Consider the following 24816-nt stretch of genomic DNA (forward strand, 5'->3'; position numbering starts at 1 on the left):
GCACAGCAGAAGTCGGTATAATAAGGACCTACAGAGTTGGTAGATCTGATATGACTCCTCCTTAAATCCTGTAGGCCCCTTCTGCAAGGTGAAATTCATGGAAGGTTCTGGAACCCTGTGTGTACTTTGGAACATGAGACTTCCAACTCCAAATCCCTTTAAGGAAGTCCCACCCTCAGAAGCAGATCTGAGAATGCCCACAGACTACAATGTCACTCTTGGCTCTGCCATGTTGGAAAACCCGAGACAAATGGTTTAATATTTCTCTGTGTTTGTTTTCTAATCAAAAAAGAATGTGATAATATAGGCTACCCTGTAGGGCTGTGGAGGGTGTAAAGAGACACGTGTTAGTGACTGATGGCAGTCCTGAGGCACGTAGACAACCAAGGGCTCCTCACTGAAGTTTTCAGACAAAACACCGAGGCTGAGAGGGGTCTTTGCCCAAGATGGCCGACTTGGGGACGAGGAATTTGAATTCTTCCTGGGCCTGACTCTGAAGTACACCGTCAGAGCCGTTCATTCTGCACTTTGTTCCTGAAGTGCATCAGACCCAAATCCTTATCCTCATACATTCTGGGCAGTTTGGTAATGAAAGCACAATCTTGGCAGGACCTGGGGCACTGGCCCATGCTCACTCAGGACACCAGAGGATGGGTGCTTCATGTTACTCATAAGCCCAGCTGATGGCCTGTGGGAGTAGCCAGAGCACTGAAAAGCAGAGAAAGACAGAAGAGAGGACTTGGGGTCCAGGGCCTGGCAGGAAGGGACTCGTTCCAGCAGAGAAATGTCTGTAGCTTTGTCGTGGCCTTTGAGTTATTTTCCAGGAAAGCATGCCCTCGATACGGTGGTGGGTGGACGGGAGGCACAGGGGAAGAACACCTGCTCAGGTGCCTGAGATCCCATTTTTATCTCCAACGTAACCCTAAGAAAGGATAATGAATATGTATTTCCAAGTCTTCCCTATAACTCATTCCGTGTCCTCCTCTCTGTGACCCACAGCTAGGAGCTAGCATGCACTCCATGGGTTCCTGTTTCCTTCTGGCTTTCGAGTCTGTCCACACAGATGTTAGTCTGTCCAACTCTCTCATTATCTTCAGAAAGACAACAGGAGCCAGGAATCTTCTTTTGGTCCTTAGCAAGCTTGCTTTTGCTTCTGACAGGACCTCACTGTTACCTCTGCCCCAGATGGGGACTGGGGATCGCTGCACAGTGGGTCAACTCCGGAGTAAGGTCAGCAGGTGCTCTTGAAAGGTGGTGGGCACCAGCCATGCACATGACCTAAATGCAGAGCAGGTCTGCTTTGAGATAGGCATGAGTTAGACTTCTCCATATGTTCTCATATCTTCTAGGTGTATCTTTCCAAGGTCTCCTTGGAACAGACTCCTGCCCTCAACTGAGACCAAGATGGAGACTCCAGGGAGGTGGCCAGAGCCCATCAGTATTGATGGGCCAAACAAGCCCATTCTTAAGGAATTTCCCATCACTTCCACCCAGAGCAGAAGGAAAACCAACTCTGGCCATCAGAGGAGTGAAGGGGGGTAATAGTAAACAGGAGGGGAAAGAAGCTGCTGCTTCTGTTGCCATGGAAACATTGGAGCAAGGGAGAGGGGGGTCGAAGGAAGGTGCAAACAGAGCTTGCCATTGGCTCCTCTAGGCCAGTGTTGCCGAACCCAGACTGCCTGTTAGAGACACTGGGGAGCTTTGTGAAAACAGACTCCCAGGCCCCATCCTCCACCTTTGCTTCGGCTGCTTTGTAAAATCTCTAAAGTCGGACATAGAGAGAGATAGCTCTGTTTGTAAGGTGCGTGCTCACTCATCATGTAAGTATGAGGGCCTGAATCCCATCCTGAGGAGACACATGAAAAGCTGAGCACTTTGAAACCCCAGCACTGGGGAAGCAGAGACAAGCGAGTGCTTGAGGCTCACTGGCTGGCTAGCCTAGGCTGCTTGTTGAGTTCCAGGCCAGTGAGAGATCCTGTCTCAAAGAAGAGGTGGCGGTGTCTGAGGAAAGACACTTGAAGCTGTCCTTTGGCTCCCATATGCATAAACATATATGCACACATGCATCCACATACATGTGCACTCACACACACACACAATCCATTCAAAGGCTCATTTCAACATGTACGTCAATTTACCAGAGAGCCTTCGAAAATGCAGTTTCTAATTCAACAATCCCAGGACCACATGTAGGAATATGCATTAATAACTGATTTCCCATGATGCCTCTGGCTCCAGAGACATATTTTGAGAAGCTAGATGTTAAGCTGTACAATTCAACATCTGAGATATAATCAAGAGAGCTGAGGCACAGAGCTAGGAAAACCTAGGGCGGCCATGGCATTTGAGAAATGGCTAGACGGAGCTCCTCCACACTGTCTCCTCAACCCTGGTGTACAAGTGGGCATAGTCACTTCTTACACACAATAGTCTATGTCTGGCCAATGAGGTGCTCAGGTTCATGACCACTGTCACAGTTAAAGAAGACCTGCACTTTCTGAATGATTAGCCACAGGTTCTGATGGAGTCCAGGAAAATTATTTGGACTCTATAGCACTCACAGGATGAAACAGCCCCCTACCTCTGAGGCCTCCCACCTGTACCAGCCAGGATCTGAGTAGACCTAAGGAAGGAAGAAAGCAGACATTTATCCCAGAATGGCAGAGGAAGACACCAGACCCCAGTGGCATGTAGCCTCCCTGTGACCTAAGCTCGGTTGCAGAGTCATGAGCCACCAAAAGCTCACAGCTCTCATCTCAGACAAGATAATTCCCTAGAAGCTGCAGTTACACTCAGTTCTGGGCCTGTAGGTGCTGCTGTTCCTAGAGCATGAGTCCCCTCTCTCCTGAGGTGAGGTCATGTGGAGTCAAGGTGATTAGTCCAGTTCAAATGACCTTTCATCGTGTGGGTCAGGTGCCAACCATGGGCAAGGCTTCTTTGGGTGACCTTTCACCCACCTAGCTAGTGTCCTCCGAGTACACAGCCAGGCCAGGCAGGCAGCACAGTGGCAGGTCTGGTCACACCCCAGGATCTGGCTCTGGTAAAGCCTTGGCAGTCACAGCAATATTCCAGGCAAACTGAGGAGCAGGTGGCTTCGTTCACCTGGTGTGGGGCTCAGTGGTCCCTGCCAAGTCCCACTGGTCCCTCACCACCTATCCTGGGCTGTACTAAGGAGACTGTTGGTCCTTTGTTAGGTCCCTAGGAATCACCCTATTGACAAAGACTCAAGACACGGAGGAAGAGGCTATGGGGTGGGATTTTTCAGACCTGTCAAACTTGTGGCATTTGTTTGCCACAGACCCTGGAGGAAGTCCCTGCAAACAGCCAAGCCAACACCTAGATGCTGAAAACAAACTGAAACATGACTGTAGAGCCTTTCATGTGTATCTTAACTCCACATATTTGGGGTCTCCAGCCCCAGGGAGAAGAGTATGCCAAGCTACAGTACTCTGACCCATGACAGGTCATGGAGGACCCAGCTGTGGTGCTAGCAGGCAGAGAGCCAGTCCCCAGAGAGTCACCACACTGTATTCTGTCCTTGTTCAGAAAGAGCTGTCCCCATTTATGTCTTAAACTCCCAGAAATCTGTCCTAGGACAAATCCCCAGGGGATGCTTACGCTTGGAGACCATCCTGTCACCAAGCAGGTAAGCAGAACCGATTTGGGGGAATGACATGAAGGTAAGACTGTGGCTTTGGAGCCACACTGTCTGGGCACACATCTTGACCACACCCTTGTCAAGGTGAAGTGACCTTCATCTTGGTATCGCTTAACTTCACCGTGCTTCAGTTTCCCTGTGGGAGGAATAAAAATAGCAGGTCCTAGGATGGTTGTGAGGATCAATGGATTGATGCAATGGAAATCCTTAAAACAGGCCCTTCCCGCCGGGCGTGGTGGCGCACACCTTTAATCCCAGCACTTGGGAGGCAGAGGCAGGCAGATTTCTGAGTTCAAGGCCAGCCTGGTCTACAAAGTGAGTTCCAGGACAGACAGGGCTATACAGAGAAACCCTGTCTCAAAAAAACAAAAAACAAAAAAACAAAAAAACAAAAAAACAAAAAAACAAAAAAACAAACCAAACAACAACAAAAAAACAGGCCCTTCCCATTGTCACCCCACCTCACGTCAGAGGAGACCCCACTTCTCCAAGACACCACTCCACCCTTCCTGGCTGTTGGCACTGGGGAGCTGTATGGTTCTCCTGTGAGTCTGTCTGGGAACCCCCTCCCTGGCCACATGTCTACCCTTGGTGACCTTGCAGTTCCACATACCAATGCTTTGTTTTATAACAAATTTATATCTCAACCCAGCTTCTCTCCAAACCCCAGCTGGGCCTTCTCAACAACCTCTTTGGTTATATACCACCTTTAACTTGGTATTTTAGAGCTGGTTTCTGCTCTGTTTCCCCAAGTTCATTCTATCTCACTGAAAGCTGTTTCTCCAGCCTCAGGATGCTGGAGATAAAGTTCTGAGTGATAAAGTTCTGAGTGGTTCCTGGTTTTTCTCTCTTGGCTCTTACTCTCCCCAGGAGAGCCCTGTGGGTTTGCCTGTAACTGTGGCTGATGGTCTATGACCAACAACACGTTATTCTGCTGATTTGTTGAGTTCAATATGATGCAAAAACAGTACATTCCAGAAGAAACCATACTTTATATTTTGAATTTAAACTTTTTTCCTGAACTACCTGTAACATGGCATCAAGTGTTCTCTCACGATGCTGGTCAGCAATCAGAAGCTCCCTGGAAGCCATATGATCATGAGGAGGGGAACCAATGTTGCCCAATACACTGTATCCCTGAGTTAGAACACTCCAGAGATCAGGTGTATAACTTGCATTTTGAACACCAGATATTTCCAGTATACAGCAACTTTGTTGCAAGTGAAGACTCTACCCTCTCTCCCTCCTATGATATCTTCTTGCTCAGGCAGCCATCACCCAGGTTATAACAATGACCTCCAATCAGATCCCCTGCTCCCATCTTTTCTTGCCTGTGGTTGATTCAAGTCAATATATTGCAGCTTAGCTGGAACTGCCCAGTACTTGCATTCTCAGAGAAAAACTGAATTCTGTCACTAGCACTCAGGCCCTGCAGCCCTTGTCTTATCTCTGACCCCACCTCCATCCTGCCCCCAGGATACTCCAGGGATTTCACACATAATGCCCCCCCTTCCTGGAGCCTCCTCCCCAATCTTTAGGTGTCTCCATTCTTTCTGCTGTTTGGTGGTCCCTGGCCTCGACACAACCTACGGCCAGACCAATGCCTGGAAGTTCTTGTCTGTGTTGTCTCCTTGGGGTTTATCTATAACTCCCCTGCTACTGTTCTAAGTCCCCAGCCCACAGAACGGTAGCTGGACAGACGCAAGCATGGGAGTCTTGACCCAGGTACACACTGCTCCATCCTCGGCCCCCAGAAAGGTACATTAAAGACACATTCAACAGCAGATGTCAAAGGAGCGAGTGGGTCTGAAGACTGAGCGGACTGACGGAGCGCCTGTGAGTCTGCACAAGACACAAGACACATCCAGAGACTGTTTGTCCTGATCGTCACTCAATACCTTACCTGTTCCATGTGCTGACAGCCAGAGCTCCTTTCAATGGGTCTGAAAACATTCTTGCTGTGTTGCAGCTACAGATTGAGTGTACTTTAACAGGAAGGCTCTAGGTATACACACACCCCCACTACACACTCATACCACACACACACACTCACACCATATCACACACTCACACACTCACATCCACACACTCACACCATATCACACACTCACATCCACATACTCACACCATATCACACACCCACACACTCACATCCACACACTCACACCATATCACACATCCACACACTCACATCCACACACTCACACCATATCATACACTCACATACACCACACACACTCACACCACATGCTCACACCCACAACTCACATCACACCACACCTCCACATCCCACACCCCACTCCACACTCACCACACACTCACACCCACATACTCATACCACACACAAACACACATACTCATACCACACACACAAACACACACATACCACACACAAATACAACGCTCCACCTTATACATATTCACACCACACACATTCACACACACCACACACACACACACAAACATACACCCTCACACCTCCACACACTCACATACACACACAGAGGAAGGCTCTAGGTATGTATGCACACCACACCCACATACCACATATACTCACCACACCACACCACACCACACCACACCACACCACACCACACCACACCACACCACACCACACATACACACATGCATGCACACACAAGCATCTGCACATACTGCTGAATATACTAAGTCAGAGGAACCAAGGAGTGCTCCAAAGCAGACACCACTTTCTTTAGTCAGGAAGGAAGCTACTTTCTTTGGTCAGAAAGGAGCCTGAGCATTTTGAGCTGGGGCAGCTAAGGAAGCTGGGCGCCGTCCTCCTGAAGATACTGGCTTTGCCCTGCACTACTAGCTCACCTGGGAAGGGGGGGTGGGGGGGCTGTGCAGGAGAGGAAAATCGCCTGAACTGAAAGAACATCCCCTAGAAGAGGGCCTCTGGCATCCAGTATGTGCCCAGAACGTCTCTACAAAGCTGCTCTTCTTGGAGCAGATCTACAGACTGACATGTGAGTTCTACCATCTGTCTCCAGTAATTCTGAGTCCTGTCAATCAGCCCCTCCCAGTGCTGCTCAATAATAACTCCTTCAAAAGTGCTTGAATGCCTACTCGTGCGTGTGTTTGTTAGGCAATGAATGGCTTACTACACGTGGGAGAGCATCCACAGGAGGGAGGGAGATGGGGAGCAGAGGCTGGTCTTGCTCTCAGAAGTCTGGAACACTTCCCAGGCCATCAAACAAGCCTGGAGCAGGGAGGTGTCCAGAGGGGCCCTGGGTTTAAACAAGGTGCATCCCAAGGCACCCACTCCCTCACCCAGGCTACTTCTTTTCTGTCTCCCAGTGACTGCCCATCCCTATGCCCAACTTCGTCCTCTAACATATTTATTTTGTCTTCTACTCAAACATATCTTCCCCCTAAACCATGACTTCCATGGAAATCATAAGTTCACCTCATCTGAGGATGTGGCTCAGTGGGTAAGCATGCTCGCAAACATAAGGACCCGGTTCAGATCACTACCACCCATGGGGAGAGAGAGAGAGAGAGAGAGAGAGAGAGAGAGAGAGAGAGAGCAGGGCTTCAGGAAGGAAGTTAAGGCAGTGACAGGTGAGTTACTGGAGCTCCCTGGCTAACCAGACAGACAACCAACAAACAAGCACTGAGCTCCAGGTTCAGAGAGAGTCTGTTCCAAGAGAATAAGGAGAAGTAATAGGGCAGGACCCCTGAATCCTCCTCTGTCCTCCACAGGTGCACACATGGGCACATGTGACACCCCACCCCCACGCACACAGCATACACCACACAAATGCAAATAAAATGAAATAGAGAAACCCACCCCCAAAGACAAAGAACAGAACCAGAGGGAAATGAGAATCACATCAGACGTCTCCCCGAGAAGGGGAAAGGCCACACATGATAATGAAATGATGCTTGCTGCCATGACAACCACAATCATCCAGCTGCAGACCCAGGGTGTGGAGCCAATGATATCAATGAGATGCTTATTTCTCTGGCAAGACTAGCGTCCCTGAAAAGGAAGAAGCCACAGAGCAAGAAGTCTTGGGGGCTCCTCTTGTTACCAGGCAGACAAGTGAAGTGCTAGGCAGGCACTTTCATGACCCCTGTCTGTCATCAACTGTGATATCCCTTCCAGCTCTGTCTTGTGTCTAACTCTATGTCTAGTAACAAGTTTGGAAAGGACCATTGGGACTAACTGGGACCCAGGTAAGAAGGCTCAGTGGAGGTCAAGGAGCCTGACCTCTGCCACTAGGGAGGGACAGAATCAAGGTCAACACCAGGTGCCCAGGCCTGGCAGGGCTCTTGGTAAATACATTAGCCAGGTTATATGTGAAGATAAGAGGGGTCTGGTGCTGAACCCCCAAAGCACAAAACTGTGATCAGGCAGGGCAGATAGGGGAGCCTTCCAATGTGGTCAGCCTTTTGACTTTGCAAAACAGTATTTTCGGGCTGACAAAACACTTGTTGCACAAGCTCTGTGACCAGAGTTAAATCCTTGGAACCTACATTAAAGTGAAAGGAGAAAGTCAACTCCATAAAGTTGTGCTCTGATCTCCACATGTGCACTGTGGCACCCATGTGAGTGCACACATCCATATAACAATGATCAACATTTTAAAAATAAGAAAAGTAAAACAGAATCCATGGTGTTATCATCTTATAAACTTCATACTTGAGAGTCGTTAAGTTACAAAAACGTTTTAAAGGCCTAAAGACACATGCCTGAGTGTTAGGGAGATCCCACGTGCTGCACATGGTTTGAGCTACTTATGAGGGAGGTTGGCCACCAAGAAACTGTCACTTGCTCCAAAGTGCCATGGGCAGGAGCTGGCAGCAAGTTGCCTTCAGATCGGGATAGCTGATGCCCTTGTAGAAGCCCCATCTCCGTTTTTCTCTGGGTGTTGGGATGATAGAGAAGGATGAGATGTGAGTGGGCACTGTCATCCACACTGTCTGCCCCACTCTCACCATGCAGTGCCTGAGGCTCTCCGCACTTCATTTGCAACATTACCAATTATGTGTGGTGTTATCCTATGAAAATGATGCCCAACAGACATGGCTGCCACAAGGAAACTCCTTTCAAAGAACCTATCTTCAGAGGCTCAGCAGTTAAGAGCACCAAGTGTTCTTATGAAGTTAGGATGCTAGCACCTACATTGGGTGGCACAATTGCCTGGTACTCCAGCTCCAGGGGACCTGAGACCCACATCATGTATATGTATTCACATAAATAAAAATCAAAATAAGTCTTAAAAAGAGAGAGACTCTGCCATGCCACTGGTTGCACTGGCAAACACAGAGCCTGGTCAGAAGTAGGGTGGGCATTAGTGAGTCTGGCCAGTGGTCACTCAATGAAGCCTCAGGCCAGATTTGCATGGAATGAAAGAAAAGAGACTTATCCTCCAGGACTGCTCATCCTAGCCCACTGGCATTGTTCAGAGGGAAAAGGTGAAACAAAGACCGAACTTATTCACAGACAGAGCTTCAAAGTCCACACATCAAGGGTATAGATCAAAACTGGAAGACACAGTTCTGACCTAACATTTTATATTTTAAAAAAAATCATAAGAAAAGATGAACTATCCAAAAGGAATGAATTCACTTTTATTTCCATTTAAATGCCTCAAAGCAGGAAGCCTACGGATCTGGCTTCTTCTCCTGCTGCTGTTAGGCAGGCTGGGCCTCCCTTCTCCCTTCTGATTCTTTCATCTCTTGCAAAGAGTCACTTTCCACAGCAATGGGGTTGGCACCACACTTATCAAGAGACAGTTGTCATGGAGCATTTATTGCATTGAGATAAAAGTTGAACATTTACACCCAAGCAGCTCACAGATTGACTGTACCATTACACAGATCTAAAAACAAACAAAAAAACTGGCCTTAAAACAAACGCTTTTGGGAAAGTTTGGCAGGTTCCTTGAAACTGCATGGATGTACCTACCAGATGGCCTTCCATTCCATCCCTAGGTATTTATCCAAGAAAACAGAAAACATATGCCCATGTGAAAACTTTTCCATGAATGTATATGGTCACTTATTTGTAATTGCCCTAAACTGGAAACCATCCTCCTGGCAATCCTCCTGCCTCAGCCTCTTAAGTGCTCAGATTATAGGTGTGTGTTATCATACCTGGCTCATTTTAACACCATCATTTCCAACACACACATTCACACAGACAAGTGCACACAGACAAGTGCACACACATAGACACACATGCACATGCACACATGCATGTGTACACAATACACATATGAACAGACACAAACATGCACACATACTGACATACACACACCCACACATGTGCACACACAGACATGCACACACACAGATATGTGCATGCACACATGTACACACACAAATGTGCACACACACACATGCACACACACACTGTCTTTTATTTGTTTTTTTTTTTAAGAGGAGCTAGTTATGCAGTCATACATTAACTCTACATCCTGATCTTCCAGTCTCAGACTTTTCTTTTAAAGCAAGATTTGTTTAATGTGTGTGTATGTGTGTGTGTGTCTGTTTTTCTGTGTGTCTATGTGTTTGTGTGAGTAATTGCCACTATGGGTTCCCTGAGGAAGCCTGAAGAAGGCATCGGATCCCCTGGAGCTGAAGTTACAGGCAGTTGTGAGCTGCCCAACATGGGTGCTGAGAGCAGAATTCAGTTCCTCTGAAGGAGCAGAACATGCTCTTAATAACTGAGCATTAAGCGTTCCTTCCTGGCTACTGTTTTTACGGGGATCAAACTCAGGGCCTCATGTTCGCAAAGTAAGCACTTACTGACTGAAGGAAGATCCGTGTCTTGGTAAAGAAATAGACATGTAGGTCTACGGTGCATTTAGAACCCCAGACAGACATGACCAGCCCAAAGCCTCCCCATACTAAAGTGCTGAGAGTGCAAGAATGCAGGAGAGAAGTGTGTGTCCGTCACTGAGGCCCAAACCTGTAATCACAGCACTGAGAAGTCTCGAGGCAGGAGGATCATCATGAGTTTGAAGACTGCCTGGGTTATAGGGTGAAACCTTGTTTCCAAGAACAAGCCTCAGACCAAAAATTCTAGAGGGGTTGAGGGTGGTGCCAACTCTCCTGTGAATATCATCAGAATGCCAGCATGGTTCTCAACAGAAGCTTCAAAGGTCAGGAGATGGGGAAATGATGTATTTCCAACCCTGAAAGAAAATAGCTGCCAAACTCAATTACTATATATAGCGAAGTTGTTCTTCCAAGTTGAAGGAGAAATAAAGACCTTCCAAGATAAGCACGAAAGCCTGCAGAAGATGCTCAGAGGAATCTTACACACAGAAGTGAAGATAAACACCAAGCACAGCACAGAGAAATCCACTAGAAGAGTGGATAAACAAAACGAGACTCTGGAAGAGTTGAACTGCTACAAAATATCTAAACGACAAGAATTGGCACCTGCTTTTCAGTTGTAACTAAATGTTTATTGTCTTCTCAAATTAAAAGACATAGATTGGATGATTGTATTTAAAAGAAAAAGATGGTGATGGAAGGATGGTTCAGTGGTCAGAGCACTTGCTACTCTTTTAGAAGAGCTGGGTTCAATTTCCAGCATCCACATGGGAGCTCACAACCATCTGTAACGTCAGCCCCAAGGGAGCCAATGTCCTCTTCTGGCCTCTGTGGGCACAGGCACACATGTGGTGCACTGGGATGCACACAGGCAAAGCATCCATACACATAGAATAAAGAATTTTTAAAAACAGATACCTCCAAGAAACACATCTTAGCAGCAAAACACAGAGACCGAAAGTGGGGCAGGGTAAGGAAGGAAAGAATGGTCTGAGAAGCCAGACCCAAGAGGCAAGCAGAGTATATTAGTTACCTTTCTGCTGTTTGATAAAACACCACATTCAGACACAGTTTGTAGAAAGAATTTATTTCGGCTCACAGTTATAGAGAGTAAAGAGTCCATTATGGTAGGGAGATATATAACAATTGTTAACAAATATGCAAGAAATGTCAATACACCCAGCTCCATAAATCAAATACATAAAGGGATGGATAAGTCCTGATACAATAATAAGAGGTGACTTCAAGACCCCATTCTCTTTACTAAGTGAGCTATCTGGCCCAAAATATTTAAAATTCAACCTCAGTAAAATCACACTATAGGTTAAACTGGCAAGATATGTCTAGAGAACATTCCATCCAAAAACTATAGAATATTCTTTAACAGTTTATAGAATTTGGCCAAAATAGATTCATAATTTAGGTGCAAGCCCTAAAAAGTAAGAAAAAAGTTAAAGTATTTTTTGCATTTTATAGAGTGTAATGGAATGAAACCACACATGGAGAGCAAGAGAGATTACCCAAGAATCTAGAGATTGAGCAATACACTTTTGGTTAAGTGTGCATTATTAGGGAGAAATTTTTAAAAATTCCTGGAATCACATGAAAATTAAAGCACAGTGTAACAGAATCCATGGGGCACTGCAAATGTAGTTCTATGAGAAAAGTTTATAGTTACAAGAGGCTACATTTAAAAAAATAAAAAAAAAAAAAAAAGAGGTATCAGGTAAATGACCTAACGATGAATCTCAAGGTCTTGGGGAAAGAGGAACAAGAAAAACATTAAGCCAGTCACAGAAATAAAAAGACCAGAGCTGAGATAGAATCTACGCAAGTAACACAAAGGAACAATAAAGTGAAGATTGGCTCTTTGAAATGATTAACAAGTCTATGGTCGTACCACCCTGAACTCGCCTGATCTCATCTACAATGACTAACAAGATGGACAAACCATTAGCCAACCTAGCCAAACAAAAGTAAAGGCTCAAATCAATAGATTTAGAGATTTTTTTTAAAGGAGATATCAGAACAAATGCACCAAAATCTAGAGAATCACTAGAATTTATTTTTGAAACTTATATATCACTGAATTGAAAAACACAGAAAAATAAAAATACTTCTAGACATGTATGAGTTACCAAAAACCGAACCGAGGAAATACAAAAATACAGAGTAGTGAAATTAATTAGTAATAAAAAGGGTCCTATGATGATTAATGTTGTCCACCTGATGGGATATAGACTTGCCTAGGAGACGAGCCTCCAAACACTACAGTGAAGTACTAAGTTAGATTAGCCTTGGGACATGCCTGTGTGGGGTTGTCTTGATCAAGTTAATTGAGCCGGAAGACCTGCCCACTGTGGGTGGCACCATACCCTGGGTTGAGATCTTGGAAGTATGAAATGGATAGAGAGAGCTGAATACAGCATCCAATCACCACTCATTTCCTGATTGTGGACCTGTTGCAGCCAGCTGCTAAAAGCTCCTCTTGCTGACTTTCACTTCATGGTGGACTGTAAACTTTAACCCAAAATAAGCCCTTCCTCCTTTAAGTTGCTTTATTAGGGGATTTTATCACAGGAACAGATAAAGAAACAAAGGAAAGTCTGAGGCCGTAGAGACTTACTATTCAATCTTACCAGACCCTTAAAGTCAAGCTAACAATGTCCCTCAAAATACTCCATAGAACTGAAACTGAAGGGAGATGTTCCTTGGTGAGCGCAGATGTAGCCAACGTGTGTAAAACAAGGTTCTGTGTTTAGAAGGGTATTGCTCTAGTAATGGGATAAATTAGTCTAAATTAAAGATGATCTGGGCTTACAGGAAAAAAGTTGAGAAATAAATGTTGGAATTACCAAGGTCAAGGTAACTGTGTGCAGAGGCAAAGCTCAGCGATCTTGGGAGATGGATGGATGGATGGATGGATGGATGGTGTGTGTGTGTGTGTGTGTGTGTGTGAGAGAGAGAGAGAGAGAGGGAGAGAGAGAGAGACTGTGTGTGTAGCATATGTGTATCTGTAGTATGTGAGTGTACTATGTATGCCCAGTATATTTGCGTGTGAAAGAGAGAAAAAGAGTTAAAGGCCAGACCGTGTGTGTAGTATATGTGTGTCTGTAGTATGTGAGTGTACTATGTGTATCTAGTATATGTGTGTGTGTGTGTGAGTGAGAGAAAAATACAGGCAAAAGAGACAGGCAGACAGACAGACACACAGAGAGTGCATTAAAGACCATGTGTGTAGTATATGTGTATCAGTAATATGTGAGTGTACTATGTGTGTCTAGTATGTGTGTGTGTGTATGTGTGTGAGAGAGAGAGAGAGAGAAAGAGACAGACAGAGTACATTAAAGACCATGTGTGTAGTATATGTGTATCAGTAATATGTGAGTGTACTATGTGTATCTAGTATATATATGTGTGTGTGTCTAATATAAATGTATGTATAGTATTTATGTGTGAATGTATGATAGTATCTATAGTATATTTGTATGTATAGTATATTTGTGTGTGTGTATAGTATATATGTGTAATATGTATGTATGAATAGTATGTATTATACATGTACATGGAAGCTGGGAGTTGATGTCAGGTGTGTTCCTCTATCATGATCCACTTTATTTTTTAAACAGTCTCTCACTGTCTTTGGGTTTCTATTGCTATGATAAAATACCATGGCCAAAAGCACTTTGGGGAAGAAAGGATTTTTTTTTTCAGCCTACAACTCTCAGGACACACTCCATTACTGAGGGTAGCCAGAGCAAGAATTCAAGACAGGAGGCTAACATGGAGGCTGCAACTGAAGTGAAAGCCATAGAGGAACCTTGATGACTGGCTTGCTCCTATGGCTTGCTCAGCCTATTTTTTACACCATCCAGGACCACCTGCCCAGGAATGGCACTGCCCCCATCAGGTGGGCCCTCCACTGTCAAACATAAATGAAGAAGATGGTGTACAGACATGTCTGCTGCTATCTGAACTTGAGGCTCACCCATTTGGCTGGACTGATTGACCAGTGAGCTCCAGGGCCCATCTGTCTCTGAGCTCCTCTCTCAATGCTGGGGTCACAAACATATCCCTTTTTTGTCAAGGTACTGGGGATGTGAACTCAGGTTCTCCAATGTGTGCATCAGACACTGGGGATGTGAATCCTGATTCTCCCATTTGTGCATTAGACACTGGGGTCTGAACTCAGGTCCTTCCAATTGTGCACCCAACACAGAGCCATCTCACCAGTCCTGAAGTTCAATGCTCTTTAAAGGAATAGAACAAACTTCAAATCCAACACTATACACTCCCTATTATCTGACATCCAACAGGAAACCATCAAACATACAAACACAGCAGAAACATATGACTCACAACCTGAAAAATTCAAAAAAGAAAGAAAAGAAAAAGTCAAGGAATGGCCAAGGCCAGGAAACTAGCAGAAAAGGACATTGAAATAGCTTTTCAAAATCTCATAAATACATTCAAGGATGTTCCAACAAACACAAAGTCAATTATGAAAGAAATGGAAGATATAAAAGAAACTCAAATAGAAGTGATGGAGGTAGAAAATACAGTATCTGCAAAAAACCAAATCTGAATAGAAATCATCATTTCATGGATACTAGAACATAATTCTAGGCTGTCAGGTAATAAATGAGCCCTCATTTCCTTGGAGGAGTTAGTCAGGCTGGAACAAACCCAGTGTCATTCAGTCTATGCCTCCATCTCTTCAAAACACTTGCCATGACTACATTGTTTCCATCATGGGGAGGGTGACTGCCATCTCCTCTTAAAGAACTTGTCATGGTTACATTGTTTCCATCATGGGGAGGGTGACTACACAACTCACATCAGTCTCTTTCTCTACTGTGAGGATCACATGAGCAGAACATGTTTTCAGTAATCTCTGCCCTGGGCCCAACATAGTGTCAGGTATGAAATCAGTGCTTATAAGTGTGATAGATACATGGATTGATGGATGGATGGATACACAGATGGATAGATTGATAAATGAATAGATGGATGGATGGATGGATGGATGGATGGATGGATGGATGGACATATAGGTAGACAGACAAACAGATAAATGGGTAAATGAATAGATGAATAAATGGATGGACAGATGGATAGATGATGGATGTTGGGTAGATGGATAGATGGATTCCCACAATTACTTCATTCAGGAACCACCCCCAAACCCCACCTTTCTTCCTTCATCAGTATAGTGATGCCTGTTTATGGACCTTGTGACTGCCTAAGATGTGCTAACTGCAGGCCTCACTGAATCCTGAATGATGAAGATTTACCAAGACTGACTGAAAGGCCTGGAGCAAGATGCATACGTTTTCAAGGTTCTCTGTTTTTCAACTACTGCAGAAGGATACTGAATTAGATTATGTCTATAACCCTCCTAGCTGCTTGAGGGCCGGTCTCTAAAACTGCCCCTCCTTTTCTGCGGATCCTCATGTTCTAGTGGCTATGTCCTTATGCCTACGGTGAGTAGTGCTTTATGGGTAACTGAGAGTAGGGTAGAGAGATAAACCAAGTTATAAGGATACTGGGGTTCCTGTATTTGGCCTTTATATTACAAAGTGAGTCCTTTGCCAACTGGACTTTTTTATAAGATAAGGTTTTTTTATGTAGCACAGGCTGCCCTTGAACTCACAATGCTCCCACCTTAGGATGTTCCATGTCCATCTTCTGTTTCTATCATGGCATAAATAACTAAGGAGGAGGGAGGGAGTCCTTTACCCCAGTATGTTAGCCGTAGTCCCACAACAGATGCTCACCAAGTTTAGTGACTTAAAAAAACAGCAATCCATTCTACCCTCTCATAGAGTCTGTGGGTCCGGCACTCTGGGGAAGTAGCCACAGCCTGGGATTCCTCATGAGGTTAAGGTCAGGATAGTGCCTGTGCTGCAGTTCACTGAAGGCTTGACTGGAATGGAATGATCCAGTTTCAAGACTGGAGTTTTAACAGACCTTATTGTCTTCCTGTGAGGTCTTTTCCTAAGGAAGCTTAGATTTCTTATGAAGCTCCAGGCAGTGAGAGACCTCGTCTCAGAAAGCAAGGTGATTGGCAGCTAAGGAATGACAGTGGAGGTTGACTTCTGACTTAAACACACACACACACACACAAGCACATGCATGTGCACACTCATGCACACACTCATACACATGTGCATGCACATGCACACACACATGCACACAAGCACACACACATGCATGCACACACATATGCATACATTCACACACACACCAGCATACCCACACTTGCAGCATACCCACAGTTCTATTGCTGCAGTGATAAATACAATGGCCTCAAGCAGGTTGGGGAAGAATCCATCGTTGAGAGACGTCTGCAGGAGCTCAAACAGAAGCTGGAGGCTGGAACTGACGTAGAAACTACAGGGGAGTGCTGCTTACTGGTTTGCTCCCTTTGGCTTGCCCAGGTTTTTGCTCCCCCAACCCTCTGCCTGTATACAACCTAGGATCATCAGCTCAGGAGTGGCAGAGGGCTGGACCCTCCCACCTCAATCTTTAATAAAGAAGATGTCCCACAGATTTGCCCACAGGCCAATCTGATTAATGCATTTTCTCGATTGAATTTCTTTCTTCCTGGGTTAGTTTGTGTCAAGTTGACAAGAAGTAAGCAGAACACAGCTGCTCATACACACACAGCTGCACACACACACACACACACACACACACACACACAGAGAGAGAGAGAGAGAGAGAGAGAGAGAGAGAGAGAGAGAGAGAGAGAGAGAACAGGCCTGAGACCTAGGCCAACTGAAGGGCCTCTCTTTTTTGTTTGGGTCCAGGAGACCCAACAACACTCATCTCTGCATCCTCTCTTCCTCCCTTTTTCTCAGCATGGCTTTCAAACATCCCACATCCCCTTCACCACTGCCATCCAGGTGCTCTTGGGACTCAGCTCCTGCTCGAGTGAGTGAGCTCCCCCAGCTTCACAGTTGGTTTGAATACACGGCCAGTGTCTGTCTGCGAGTACAGGTCAGACGTTACAGTCTGCTTGGTCTATGTCTTTCAGAAAGCAAGATCGGGCAAAGAAGATGAACAAAGAGAAGTTATTCCAGACAACAAACTGGGTTCCCAGGATGTACCACACTGGAAGCATGATAGGAGACCAAGCTTGTACAGGCGGCATGGGAACTCTCTAGAAAGCTTGCAGGAAGGGCGGATACCTAGGCTATCCAGTCTCAAGAAAGGAAGGTGGGGAATCTGTCTGTTTCCACCAGTCTTGTATCATCCAGGTCAAAAATACCCCTCCTGGGAGGCCAGCATCCAGGGAGGACAGTGACCAGGGAGGGCAGCGTCTACCTCTCTTGGATTCTACAGGACCTGCTGGCTACCCAGGAAGCCAGATTCCATTGCTGGTGAGTGTCTTCATTCAAGTCAAAGTGGAGGATGTCTGGGGTGGGTGGGGCCTTGGGGTGGGTGAGACCTCAGCCACAAGAGAGCAAGGCTACTGATAAACTAAGAAGATAGACGGAAGGGTCCCTGTAGTGTTATTCCCTGAACAACAGCAGCTGTGGAAAGTTCTAGATCTGTTCTCTTCATTGTAGCAGTTTCTCAAATGTGTGGTGAGGGTGGAAGATAAAATGAAACTGTATTGTTTGTGAGCTGACCCCTGGCTGGCTTGGAGGCAGATGAATATACACAGATCCAGGCAAATCCATGAAAGTGTGAGCTGGCTGGAGGTGGGTCCTATCTTTCAGCAAAGGGGCCCCCAGAGACATTCCGCATTTACCCACCCATTCAGAAATGACAGTTTACTAAAGTTGGTTCTACTGTTGCCTCTGTGTGTGTGTTGGGCAGATGGGGGGGGGGTAGAGAGGATGGATGGGGGGGGTGTGTGCACCTGAGGCATGGAAGCCAGAGATCAACCTCACTCTCCACTTCATTTTGTTTGAGGCAGGGTCTCTCACTGAACCTGGTCATCTCTGGTTCTGCTAGACTAGCTAGCCAACGATCCCTTGGTGCCTACTTGTTTTTGCCTTCCCAGTTCTGGGATTTATAAGTAGGCCACTATGTCTGGCAGGCATTTATCTATTCGTCTGTCTATCTATCTATCTATCTATCTATCTATCTATCTATCCATTTATCTTTAGCATAGGTTCTTAGAATGTAGCTCAGGTTCTCTTGCTTGCATGGACATCTCAGCACCTCTGGGATGTTTCCAACAGACCTAAAAGGCTCCCAAAGTTCTTGCTATCCCAAGAAGGGTTGGAGGTTTCTTCTCAAGAGTTTTTCAAGCTTCAGCTAAGGAGCAGTCCTGAGGAATTAACCAGGAGCCTAACATACATGCAGGGCCTGCAGATCCCCCAGAACTCCAGTATACCCAGAGGACCAGTCCAGTGCTGCCATAGAGGGTTGAGTAGCTAGATAGACAGTGTGGTGCTCAGCTCTGTGGAAAGCAGGAGGCTGCCCACCTCCTTTAAACAGGCAGGGATGGAAGAGCATCTTTGTGGGGGTTTGGTGTCTGGGAGCTGAAGCCGCCTCCCCCACCCTTCTGGCCTGTTATCAGCCCAGCGCTGTCTCTTTGCATTAAAGTGACGAGAGGCAGCACCAAGCTGACGACAGGAGTCTGGAGCTGTAATTTGCACTGACAGTCACTGGTGTTATCCGCTTATTGCCTGGTAAGCCAAATAGGAGATTTGTCTGATTCTGATCCTGGGGAGAAAAATGACAGCCCCGCTCTGCTCAATGCAAGGCACCAGGCAGGCCGTCAGCTGAGCTCCGGCCAGCAGTAGCAGCTGCACAATGCTCTCCCAAGCCTTCCATCCAGCCTGGACTTTCCTGTAACCTCCAGACAGCAGCTTTGGTAGCTGGCAGGTGCTGTTTGTCCATGACATCTTTGTTCACAGCTTACTGAGGGGCCCAGAGAACTCTTTGAGGGGAATGAAGCCCCACATCAAGGGGGTCAGTAGGTGAAATAACACTGTCTTCTGCCTCTCCAACCTTCTCTTTAAATACCCCCAGCTACAGGGTCTAAATAACCCAGTGCAAAATGACATGGACTCTTTGTTCAAAAGAAGTGAGAGGTTCGGTGTAAGGTACTAGCTTATAAAGCTTTGCCATTCTCTGCTCTCCCCCAGCTTGATGTGTTTTTAAATATATTTATTTTATTATTTTAAGTGTGTTGTATGTATGTAGGTGTATGTGTGTGTGTAGGTATGATGTGTGTGTGTAGGTATGATGTGTGTATGTATGTAAGTGTGTGTGTGTGCCCGTGAAGGTGCCCATACAGGCCAGAGGAGTCAGATTTCCTGGAGCTGGAATTACAGGTAGTTGTGAACCACCTAATGTGCAGCCTGAAAACTGACCTCTGGGCCCGTGGAAGACCCATATGTACTCCTAACCCTGAGCCATTCTGCAGTGCCCTCCACCCCACCCAACACTCACCCAAAGCTGTTTTTGCCCAACTTCCTGACCATTAATTAGCCACTGTGTTCCTCTTTCTGCTGAGCAGGAAAGAAAGGAAAAGAAACTATGGAGTCGTCACATCATCACGCCAGGAAGTCACACAAGAGAAATGTGTGAGGCTCCTCAGCCACACTCAGAACATGGCCATCTCTTGTCTCCACTCCAGACAAATCCTGGGAGCACAGCCCCTCCGGGCCACCAGCGGCTGTCACTGACATCCCTGGAGTTCGTGCTGTGGTCACAGAGATCATTGATCACACATTCTGTTCATACCTCTCTGCTCTTGTGTGAATACCGTGGACTTCACTGATGAAATACAAGATGGAAGATTAAATTATTAAGGAGTCCACAGTGGCAACAGCAGAACATTACAAGAGCATTCGCAGGTCTCACATGAAGCTGCCTCTACCTGCAACTGACACATTTATCTGAGTCTTTACAATGGCTGGAAAGTGGGTAAAGTTCCATTCGTCCCTGAGTCCCGACAGCCCAGCATGTTAATTAAGCTTCCACCCATATTCAGATATAACACTTGAGGCTCCAGCAGGACAAACATCCCTCTCAGAAGCACAGCACTTGTCACTCAAGCACATGTCCCACCCAAGTGCAGATGCCAACAGCCTAGCCAGAGACCGCGGCCTATCCTCTAACTACCTTCAGCTGCACAGCATAGGTCATGAGGAGACTCTGGTGAGCTGCACACTTCCTTCTCATTGTTCCGCAGTCAGGTTGATATGTCAGGGTTTGGGGTCTCTTTCTCTTCCAGTGGGAATCAATGGTTTCATGTCTTTTACAATGTGACCTTCGCCTGGAGAGTTAGCTCAATGGGCAAAAGAGCTGGCATCGTGAGCCTAGAAATCTGAGTGTGATCCCTGGGGTCGAATCCATAATCCCAGCACTGCTATGGTGATGGGGGAGTGAGCTAGCCTGGAGTACACAGTGCAGCGACAGGAACAGCAAGAGAGACCCTGCTTCAATCAAGTGGAAGCGTGTGCCCTACCCCCATCCCGCCATACCCACACATGAAATCAATCAATCAATCAATCAATCAAACAAACAAATGTTCACTGCAGCTCAGGTCAAGGGGATTAGAGACTTCTAAAGGGACAACAGTGAAGGGTGGGTCTTATACTGAGAGGTCTTGATGGTGAATGAGTCCATCAAGTAAGAAGCCCCCAGGGACCTTCCTCCCCACTGCTGTTGTTATACCAGAGAAGGTGAGAATGAGCGTGGAGCCCTTCTCACCTAAGTGTGGCTTGATTTTTCTTGTCTTTTGGTAAGCAGAATATACTCATACACATGTACACACATACATACACACAGGCACACACATGTATGCACACACAGAGACACATATAATACACACATGCACCACACATATGTGTGTACGTACTCATGCACACACATGTACAGACACACACATGCACACATTCATGCAGGCTTGTGCATACACACACACACCCTACAGCTTAGTTTCCAGGTCACAAATACAGAGATAAATGCTCTCAGCCCAACCATTGGAATGAGCTCAAGGTCCCCAGTGGAGAAGCTAGAGAAAGGACCAAAGGAGCTGTAGGGATTTGCAGTCCCATAGGAGGAACAACAATATGAACCAACCAGTACCCCCAGAGCTCCCAGGGACTAAACTACCAACCAAAGAGTATACATGGAGGGACCCATAGCTTCAGCTGTGTATGTAGCAGAGGATGGCCTTATCAGATATCAATGGGAGGAGAGGCCCTTAGTCCTGAGAAGGCTCGATGTCCCAGTGTAGGGGAATGCTAGGACAGGGAAGCAGGAGTGGGTAGGTTGGTGAACAGGGGGAGAGGAGGATGGGATAGGGGTTTTTTGGAGGGGAAACCAGGAAAGGGGATAACATTTGAAATGCAAATAAAGAAAATATCTAAAAAAAAAAAGAAGAAAAAAAAAAGAATTGAATGTCCCTTAACCAACTCCTAATCTTTCCTTTTCTCTGTGTTATTCAGAGCCCTCTTGCCCTCTGGCGCCTGGAGAGATATCACTCACCTGGTTCATCCGGTCAAAGGAGAAGCCCTTTTATTCCCGAGCACCACCCAGCCTCTGCCCATGTCAGCAATGAGGAAGGACAGCCGGAGAGAGGAAGGGACAGCTCCACATTGGTGTTTGTGTATGCAGAGAAGGAAGTGTGTGCAGGGGAGGCAGAAGAGTGTGGAAAGCTGCAACTTGGAGAGGGAAGGATAGGTAAATAACACTGTCTCAAGGTTCCCAGAGAATCCTGGATGGTCACGCTGCCCAGTGGCTTTTCATAGCCTGGGAAGGGAGGCGAATTCTCAGCCCCCTCACTTCCTCTTTATGCACAACAAAGCTAGATATTCTTCTGGCTCCCTGTTAACCATTGGAAGAGGGGTGTGTCAAATGAGGGCAGTCTATCTCCCCAGCATGAGGGTCCTGAGACACCCCAGTTGCCAGCCCCTGTGAGGACGATCTATTCAGTGGTGGGTGAAGACAACAGTTCAGGGTGCGGTGATGAATTTTACCACAAACACTCCTGTTTACAGAAAAATTCCGGTGCCCATCACTTAGGGTTTAGTGAAGAGTATTTCATAGCTCCCGATGGACCACTCCAGATGGCCTCCTGGCTGGAAGGAGGAAGGAAGGCAGTGACTTAAGGTAGTAGGTTCACAGTTCTAATCTCCTCAGTGATTCACATCCTCGGGATCTCACGCTTCTCTGGCTCAGCGTCCTCTGCCTCACAGTGCCTGTGGGGAGCTCCTGTTGGCTCCACAGCTAAGGGCATGGCGCCTGTGCCTTTCCAGCCTTCCCTGTGGGTTCTGTTGCTGCTTTTCTCTGGACATATTGTTTGGGAGCAGCAGGACATACTGAATGCACTGTGAGGATATGCCAATGCGCTGTTAATGCCCTGCTGCTGACAAAAGAAGACAAGGGGGAGCTCTGCGGGTAGATAGATAGGCATCACATTTCACGTGACACACGTCGACTCTTGAGAACCCAGCAGCCACTCTTAGATCCAGAAGCATGCTAGCTTATGTCAGGATAAGCAAGAACTCTCCCCAAGTGGCTATTTGTCCTCTTCTCTATGAGTGGTCCTCCTTTCTAGCCTCAGCAGTAGCTGCTGGCCCTTGGAGAACAATAAAAGTATCATTCCCTCTTAACATGGGGATGCTTTGTTACAAAGTGGGTTTGTGCTTCAGGTCAAGTCTATCCGACCAGATCTGAGGCAAAGCACAGGAAAAGCAGGCACTTTGGGCTGGCATGCAGCGCATAAAAACGGGGGCTGAGCATGTAGCTCAGCTGGTAGAGCCCTTGCCTGACAGCTATGAGGCCCTGGGTTTGATCCGCAGCACTGTATAAACCCAGTGTGGTGGTGTATGCCTAAAATCACAGTACCCCAGAGGAATAGACAAGAGGATGAAAGTTCAAGGTCACACATACTTTCATAAGGGATTTGAAGCAAGCCTGGGCTACATGAGACCCTTTCTCAAAACAACAAAAAAGAGTATTTAAAACCAAATGATTATATCTCTTGCTTGTTCTTGTGTGTGTGGATGGATGGATGTGAATGTGTGTATGTACATGTCCATTTGTGTTCTTCTGTCTGTGTGGTATGTATGTGTCTGTGTCCCACCCCCCTTCTCTCTGTGTGTTTTCCTCTCTCTGCCTCTGTTTCTCTCTCTCTCTCTCTCTCTTTCTCTGTTCCTCTCTCTGCATCTGTCTGTCTGACTGTCTCTGTGTTTCTCTCTCTCTGCCTCTGTTTCTGTGTGTGTGTGTATGTGTATGTATGTATACATGGGTACCTGTGTATGTTAGAAGAAGCCTTGCTAAGGGGTCTAGGCTGGCCCTGGACTCTCTGAATCCCCCTGCCTCAGCCTCCTGACTGGCGCATGGATTACCAACATACACCACTGTGCTGCCTGTCTTTTATAGTCAGGTAACAGAGGTTCTGTCAGCTTGTACTGGACCGTGATAGGCATAGCTTTAAGAGATTGAATGTTTTTCTTTCCTTGATTATAATTTTTATTAGTATGATATTTTTAAAGGCTTTGGTGATACCGTGATGAGACCATGTATGTTGGAAAAGAGCAATGCTGGCCAGGGGTGGCTGCTTTCAAGTTTCCCCAGTCTCACAGCAAAGCTGAGGTGTGGCATGCCAACCAGCTAGAAGTTGACCTCTGTCTAGCTGACTGTCCCCACTCTGATATAATCTTCACCAGCCACCAATGAGGCAGGCAGTGCCACTTTGCTATATGGCTACTGAAGACCTGTTCTTTTCAAGTTGTTGTGGGTTGCCATAGAGACAGGAGTATCTTAATGTTAAGAATAATTTGCTCTGAAATGAAAATGGCCTTTCTCTAAGGAAAAAAATCAACTCGGAAGCCATTTGAGTTATTCCCAGGTCTCCCCTCCCCCACTCCTGTGCCCTACACCACCCTGGTCTCCTTGCTTGCCTAGAGGTCTTAATTTTGATGATCTATGAGGTGTCAGCCAGAAGGTCTTGTGCTCTGCCACAAAGTACTATAAAAAGGCAGATGTATGACTCTGTCATCCACAAATACCCTAGAAAGTTAAGTGTTAAGCTCGTGTTAATAATAAATTTTTTTTTCTTCCAAAGTAGGTTAGGGCAGTATTACCCTCACTCCTGAAAAATTACAAACCAATAAAATGTCAGGGCACTGAGGACACACCTGACTTGTCATGGTCATTTGAGTCCAACCAGAAAAGTTTTTAAATACCATTCCCCCTTGTCTGTCTGGTAAAGAGTACTAGCCACCCTCCTCCCCAATGCCTGGGTTTTGTCTCTATAATGAGAGCTCTCGGGGCCAGGATGAACACAGACTCATCTATGCAAAAGTCTTAGGAAACATGACTGTTACCACTAAGTCGGTCCCTAAAGCCTTCTACCAGCTCCCCAATTT

At 46.2% G+C, this 24816-nt stretch overlaps 2 long non-coding RNA genes across 2 annotated transcripts; one reads left to right on the forward strand and one right to left on the reverse strand.

Annotated features, from left to right (window-relative positions):
- Nucleotides 1–225: 225 nt before the first annotated feature.
- On the reverse strand, nucleotides 226–22225 carry Gm39465. Its single transcript, XR_871391.2, has 2 exons — nucleotides 21929–22225; nucleotides 226–1278 (listed from the first exon to the last, which is right to left on the reverse strand). It is a non-coding gene; the product is annotated as a predicted gene, 39465 (long non-coding RNA).
- Nucleotides 17701–22251, forward strand: Gm39464. Its single transcript, XR_871389.2, has 3 exons — nucleotides 17701–17853; nucleotides 19950–20593; nucleotides 21889–22251. It is a non-coding gene; the product is annotated as a predicted gene, 39464 (long non-coding RNA).
- The last annotated feature ends 2565 nt before the right edge of the window (nucleotides 22252–24816 follow it).

The sequence above is a fragment of the Mus musculus genome, chromosome 9, assembly GCF_000001635.26.
Source record: "Mus musculus strain C57BL/6J chromosome 9, GRCm38.p6 C57BL/6J".
Classification (NCBI taxonomy): domain Eukaryota; kingdom Metazoa; phylum Chordata; class Mammalia; order Rodentia; family Muridae; genus Mus; species Mus musculus.